Below are 7,150 nucleotides of genomic sequence, written 5' to 3'. Positions count from 1 at the left end.
TAACTGCTTCATAACAAAAGCATCACATAACAAAAAATAATAAACAAACTCACATCAATGAAGGTACCCATTTTCAAGCTTATGAATGGGCTCACCATTGGCAATTGTGGCTTCGCATAAGCAACAACCTTTCCATCACTATTCAGGGGTTTAACAACTTATCTTGCACGCCGTGCCTCCCCATTAAGAACCATCTGCATGAAAATAAATATAAAAAAATAGCAAAAAAAAAAAAGGATTTAGGGTTATGTGATGAATTACCTAAAAGATAAAAATAAAACCTTCAAAGAAAGACGAAAGATAGTGAATTCATTAAACAGATGACAGACCTTCAATATCTCAGGCCCAGGTGACCCTTATAAGACAGAAGACACCCTCCTTGGTCAGAACAAGAGCATGTACCACAAAGAAATCCGACAACTCACTGCATACGACAATTACCAAATTATTAGACAAGCTGCCTCTAGAACAGAACAATACAAAGGCATGTCATGTAGTGACTACACTCCACCTCGACAAAATGTTGCATAAATTTTAAACAATTAAATAATTAAGAGAACTTGTAGAAATTGTAGGTCTGTCAGATAAGGAATTGAAATCATCCCTGATAAATGATAAACAAACTACCTACCATCAATCACTCCAAGTAGCCTACTTTGGAACTTGGTGCCAAGAACCTACAACATATTTTCACATGATTATGAATTAGTAAGTTGCTTCGGTGGAAAGGTGAAACTTTGTAATACATGAATCTTTGAGGTGATTTTTGGATCTAAGAAATTATTTATAGAGTTTCATAGAAGCCTAAATCCAGGACCCGCGTTGACAATAAACATTTGGTAAAGTGTCTGCACATATAAAACCGTCACAATGACAGTTAGTAGATGGCAAGAAGCTGATCATTTGGTCCATAAGTTAAACTCGCTGAATAGAAGTTATTAATGTCTAATACTCTAATGCATACCTCAGGATAATAATCACCATCAATCTTCTGAAGCTCCTGCATCAGATTATTGGCAGACTTTGTGAAGTTTTTCAAACCCTTCACACATCAAACAATAATATAAAATCAAAAGCTAACCAATATGTCAACGACCAACTCAGTACTCACCACAACATTATTCGAATATAAATATTCCAGATAACATACCACACCCTGGACACCTAATATGGTTGTGCTTGAATCTATGTGATATTTTACAGCAATGCTGCAAAACTCCAGATATACACGATTAAAAGGAGGGTCAAACCAAAAAAAAAAAGGCACAAGAAAAAGAAAAAAAAGAAAGCTGAAAAAAATGCAGTGGAGCAAGTAAGCTCAAAACGAAGAACAGAGGATAAAAAGATGTTTAAGCAGCGTATAGAGCAAAACCCTAGATCGAAAAATATGGCCTAATCTCAAAGCAAAACCCTAAAGTATACATCATCAAATGAGTAACAAACAATGGCTTGAAAACGCAAAGCGCCCGATGATATAGATGTACTATCAATAAGAGTAAAATATCGAACCAGCAAACAACCCCTGTTAAACACACAAAGGTAACCAAGAATAAGCATTCCATAATCATTAAGAAATTCAAATTAGAAGGCAACCTAGTTCAAATAAGCAAGCCAAAATATGACTTGGATCAAACGGAACTAAATCATGAACACCAGTTAATTATCCACTACAAGTTGATCAAACCAAATCATGAACACAAGTATATTCACTAAAAGCGAACCGGAGAACGAAACCACGCCTTAAACTGCCAAACAACGTCACTACTCTAACTACACTTCAAGCAATAACTATTAATTAAAGTGGTAACCTTAAATTATTTAAATTACCTCACAATCAATAAGCCACCCCATCAATTGGCAACATTTAGAAAGGAAATTACAATAATGAACAAGGGAACTCACAATAACTAACTCTATACAACTTAACACATACCAAAGAGCCCAGATGATCGTATGCATCAATTATAACCCAGAAACTAAACCCTAAGTTATGTAAATTAGATTAGTGGATGAAGAAAAGAAAAAAAAACTAACCTTATATCCCGGTTCGACTTTCAGTAAAGGAAGCATAAGCGCAATGCTTACTGTCCATTCCATATTTACCAGGCAACTACTCAGTTTAGCTCTTCCATGATTGTTTTATCAACGTAAGCCAATCAATATTTTATCCTAATGCAAAAAACGTAAGAAAGGTGCAAAACATCAAAAACCACAATAAAAGAAATTCAAAAGACGCCTAAATAGTCATGCTAGCTAGGATGTACTTATCCTTTGTTTTCTTGGATCAAACCCAACCATATAAAGCATGCACACTGACTTCCAAAAATCAGTAAGAACCATAACTTTTCCATTAAGCTCATCTGCCTAGTCAATTGTGCATCAATTATTCACATATGAACCCATTTATTCATTTTGTAGGTGATGAAATATTAAGAACTTACATCACATAAAATTTATGAAGGGGATGAGATCAAAGACCTTACCACAATCAATGCAGCATCAGGCTTCAACTTTATCTCTTCCTCATAGAGAATGGTAAAAGAGAAAAGTAAGACTTAAGAGCAAATTCAGTGTACCATGATTAGTAGATACAACTAACAAATCATTGTCATGAACCAATTATAATGCAAAAACTAAAGTATGGTTTGCTAATGACAAACAATGAGCTATTAAGTACAAATCCATGTTGAATTGCAGCAATGAATGGTAGCCTTGAATTACAGAGATAGTTCAAAACTATCAAATTTACAGTACGACATGATCAAAAAAATACATCCCCATCGTCGTAGTATACGGAAATAGTGACCCCTAACCTCATACTTGATTGTATAAGAGAAGCTCCTAACCCAATAATTTAACGAAACGAATCATGGACCAACACCTACTGGTGATCACCTTCAGAAGTCTACATCTACCCATATTACAAACTTAGATAAAGTCATTTACCCACAAAAAAAAAATGCGAATCATAATCAAATAGCTACTCACAAGTCAGTTATCCAAACACAAACTTAAACAACAATCTTGAACCAGCCAATAAAACCAGAGCTAAACGGATAAAAACATGAACCGTAAAACCTCAAATACCATTAATTGATCAAAGTAATAAAATAAAATAAAATAAAATGGAAAAGGCAAAAGTGAATAAAACAGAATCGCCCCATGCTCACACCAAATGTGGTATTTGTTTACAACTCTGGACTGATCTCCATACAAATATACTGTCTTAAAGTACTGTAAGTGCTTTTTAGCTAACCAAATTATGCAATCAATTTTAGCCTTTAAAAATGGCCAGAACCCTGTATGCAAATAATATGTAAACCCAAAGACTAAACCCTAAATCATTAAATTAACTCACGATCAAAAATCACAGTAATAGAGGGATCTAAGCACGCAAATAACCTAGAAATTTTAATTCCCCCAAATGAATGCATGCAATCACTCTAATAAACTTTTAAAAACCCCAAATCATTACATGCAATCAATTAAAACCCAAAAAACAAACTAAAAATTATTTGCAGATAATATAATAACTCACAATCAACACATATAGGAAGAAAATCAGAATAATGAACATGACAACTTGCCCTGCTATATGTTCTTTCAGCCAGACTGAATTCGTGACGGCCATTGCTATCGATCTCATAAGTGAGATGCTGTCTCGTAATATATAAATAAAAAAGGGAATGATTCTAATGGCGATTGTATAAATAAAAAATGGGAATAATGGCGATTGTAATAACGATTGTTGTTTTGGCTAGATTTAGGGTCAGGATTTTAAAAAGGGAGATTATGTCATAGTTTATTGTTATTTATAAAAGAAGAAATTAGCAAAAGAAATCCACAGAAGAAAGTAGAAACCAGAGAAATGGAAAATGAGGAAAGGGGATATGAGCCTTCGAGAGGAAAGGAGGGGAATGAGATGAAAATGAGTAAATTAACCAAAAAAAATGCAATGGCACTGAAGTAATATAGGAATAAAAGGGGGTATAATGGGCAGAATAGCTAAATGGTACTGTTACAGCTACAGCAACCATACCTTGGGTTTTTTAGAGAGTATGGATATGGATATGGATATGTATATGGATATGGATATGCTATTAACGATCAATTTTATTTAGTAAGACGACATTATCTTACAAACGTATGGAATTGACATAAATGGAGGGATTTTATGACATGAGATCACTGGGTCATCAGATTTTTGGCGCCTATTGAAAAGAACTTACATTTTTAACAAGTAAGAACATACAGTTTATCATAACCTAACTTTAAAACAAAACACTATTTTGTTACCGTGCATGATATATCATATAGAGTAGCTTTTGATATTATTTTTTTTTAAATTGAAGTAATATGTAGAAGTTGGAGTCTATAAAGTCTTTCACTAATATTGGACTCTCTGTAATAGCTCGAAAAAAAATTTCGGGTTGTATCGTCTTAGGAAACACTCTTACCCTTTCTTGACTTTGGAGTTTATGAGCTCCTTTTCTTATGATGCGGCAGCTAAGACCGTACAGTTTCGTCTTATGAACACCAGTTTTCTTTTGTCCATGGACCAGTTTACTTCTCACCTTGGACTTGCTCGACCTGAGAAGGGATCTCTTAGAGACATCCCGACTGAGTGTGGGGCTAATAGTTATATGCCCTGTTTAACTGGTAAGACTGCTCTTACTTCAAGTAACATGTTAATTAATGATGTTCAACATGTCACTTTGAAGATCTTCCTTCGAGCTTTTACCTGTCTGTTGTACGATAGGAGGGATGTGAGTAAGTTGAACTCACATGAGGTTATGTTGTTGGTCACCTATCTGAATCCCACCTGAGCCTCGAAAGTCTCCTTTAGTGCCCCGGCCATCGTTTGTGCTAGCTTGGCCTTGATGACTACCTCTTCGACCCGGTACTTGAGTTGTGGTGCTATTGGCACACGGTTAGCTGAGCGTTTGACTACCTTTGAGGCCTCTTCGGCCCTCACACCTATGGTCCCAGCTGTGCCCACTTTGGATCGAGATTACTTCATCGACCAGAAATGGTTGAGGACTTTGGAGGGTGGTGGGTTAGCTTGGAGAGTGTGGAGTATGAGTTGGATGAAGCTACTTGACCCTGAGCACCTCTCTGTGACTGAGCCTTTGACAGTGGCGGTGGTTGCATCGGACTCAGATGACGAGGAGCATGCCCTTACCCGGAAGTACTACCTCAAAGATGATGATCTTTTGGAGGTGATGCCCGGGCCAACCAAGGGGGGCTAGACTAGACCTGAGGATTAGCAACCTAGATTGGGGAGAGGTCCTAGACAGGTGAGAGAGAGGGTTGGTGAGACTCAGCCTGTGCAGCCCCTGCTTCCACAGTACCAGTAACCGAGTTACCCATCTTCCTTTAGTCCCGTGATGCAGGTGAGTGATCAGCTCACAAAAAGGGTATCCGCCACCTTGACGCTCCGAAACCTTCACGAGAGGCGTATGTGCATGGCATTGGGACTGACTCGGCCCAACCAGTGTGGTGGAGAGGTGTCGGAGATGATAGTGGAGTCTTCCACTCCTTTGGAGTAGATCCGACTACATGGAGGGAGCCTAGGAGTTATCCTTTCGGTTGCTTGGCGCCATGGCAAGTGGGAGGGGACTCAAGTACAGAAACTACAACCGGCGAGGGTACGGCTGGAGCCGGCACATCCGGAGGAGGAGGCGGAGATGAGGTGATGGAGGACCCGGGTTTAGAGTGATGTTGTTTCTTGATGTTTTATATTCATTTCCATGGATTTTTAATTAGTTGGTACTCGTTTTGGTTGACACTTGGATATACTTTGGTTTGTACTTGGCCATAAGGCCGTATTTTGGTTGCATTTTGAAACTCAGTATGTAGGTGGATAATGTCAGAGATGAATCTCCGGCGATGGTTATGTTTCTTAGAATGGCAACGTGTTTACTTGAAGTATTTTGACCCGTAGCTACTCGACCGAGTGCCCCTAATTCGGTCAAGTAACTGCGTATGGAATTTTAGAATGCTTACTGGACTCAACATACTCGATCGAGTATTTGTTGAACTCGATTGACTAGCGTCAACTCGATCGAGCTGGTTATTAACTCGAACGAGTGCCCCTGCTATTGTTTATTTCGTTCAAATATGTGATGGTAACTATGCATATATACTTTATTGGTAATAAGTTTCATTGGCATGTTCATAATCATGTCCTTGTGGTTCAAGTGTCATTCATACGAGGTCAATATAGTCCTTATTACTTTTCAACATGAGTGTTTAATTGAATTGCTGGACGTACCATTTTACACGGCGATTATAGTATATCGTTGTGGTCATAAGGTTACGACTGGTTGTGTCAAGTACACATGTTTGGGTAATGTCACTTAAAGGATTTCTCGGTGTTCATGTATAATGATTGGGTGACGGTACTTTCCACTTATTTATTTGTTGTTATCTACATCTAAATATATATATATATATATATATATATATATATATATATATAGAAATAGGATCATGTAAGTCCTACTCTTTTAGTTGAGTCCTTGAGTTCTAATTTAAACCTTTAGATCATAGATAATGGATGGTTGAGATTAAAAGGGAAAACACACAAATAACATTCCCTATGCAAACATTAATTCCTCCCTCTCTCATGACTCCATTTCCCTATACATTATTAATTCTCTCATCTATAATTCTCTTCTCCATTCTCATCAAATCATAATTTTCTTTTTCATCTCTCATAAAATCAGATTTTTTGTTGTGTTTACAATTCCCGCGTAAAATAAAAGCGGTTTTATAAAAAGCTTCGTAAATCATCATCCGGACTCCGATTAAGGTGAAACAAAAGCCTAAATTTATTATTTTTTCGAGCTCGTTACAATGGTGATATTTTTGTATACTATTGAGTTTTCGAAATATTCGTTACTGCTCAGTTATGCTCGAAATCTAAAGGTAGGTTTGTTTTTTTATTTCTTGTTAATTGTTTGTTGAGATTTATTGGAATCATTTGTTTGGTATTTGAAATAATTTTATAGTATAATTTCGTGTTTTTTTATGATGGATGAGTTCTTATAAGTAATAAAAAATTTCTTGGAAAACTTATGCTTCCTTTGTTAATTTAAATTCAAACCCATGATTAGTGAATAATACATTGAGTGATTGTCACATGTGT

At 36.6% G+C, this 7,150-nt stretch overlaps 1 long non-coding RNA gene across 1 annotated transcript; it reads right to left on the bottom strand.

Moving 5' to 3' along the window:
• Positions 1-361: 361 nt before the first annotated feature.
• On the bottom strand, positions 362-2,555 carry LOC141634167 (uncharacterized). Its single transcript, XR_012538924.1, has 3 exons — positions 2,484-2,555; positions 632-677; positions 362-424 (listed from the first exon to the last, which is right to left on the bottom strand). It is a non-coding gene; the product is annotated as an uncharacterized LOC141634167 (long non-coding RNA).
• Between the last annotated feature and the right edge of the window lie 4,595 nt (positions 2,556-7,150).

The sequence above is a fragment of the Silene latifolia genome, chromosome Y (assembly GCF_048544455.1).
Source record: "Silene latifolia isolate original U9 population chromosome Y, ASM4854445v1, whole genome shotgun sequence".
Taxonomy (NCBI): Eukaryota; Viridiplantae; Streptophyta; class Magnoliopsida; order Caryophyllales; family Caryophyllaceae; genus Silene; species Silene latifolia.
Note: the sequence above shows the minus strand (reverse complement) of the source record. Positions and strands in the feature narration are given on the sequence as shown.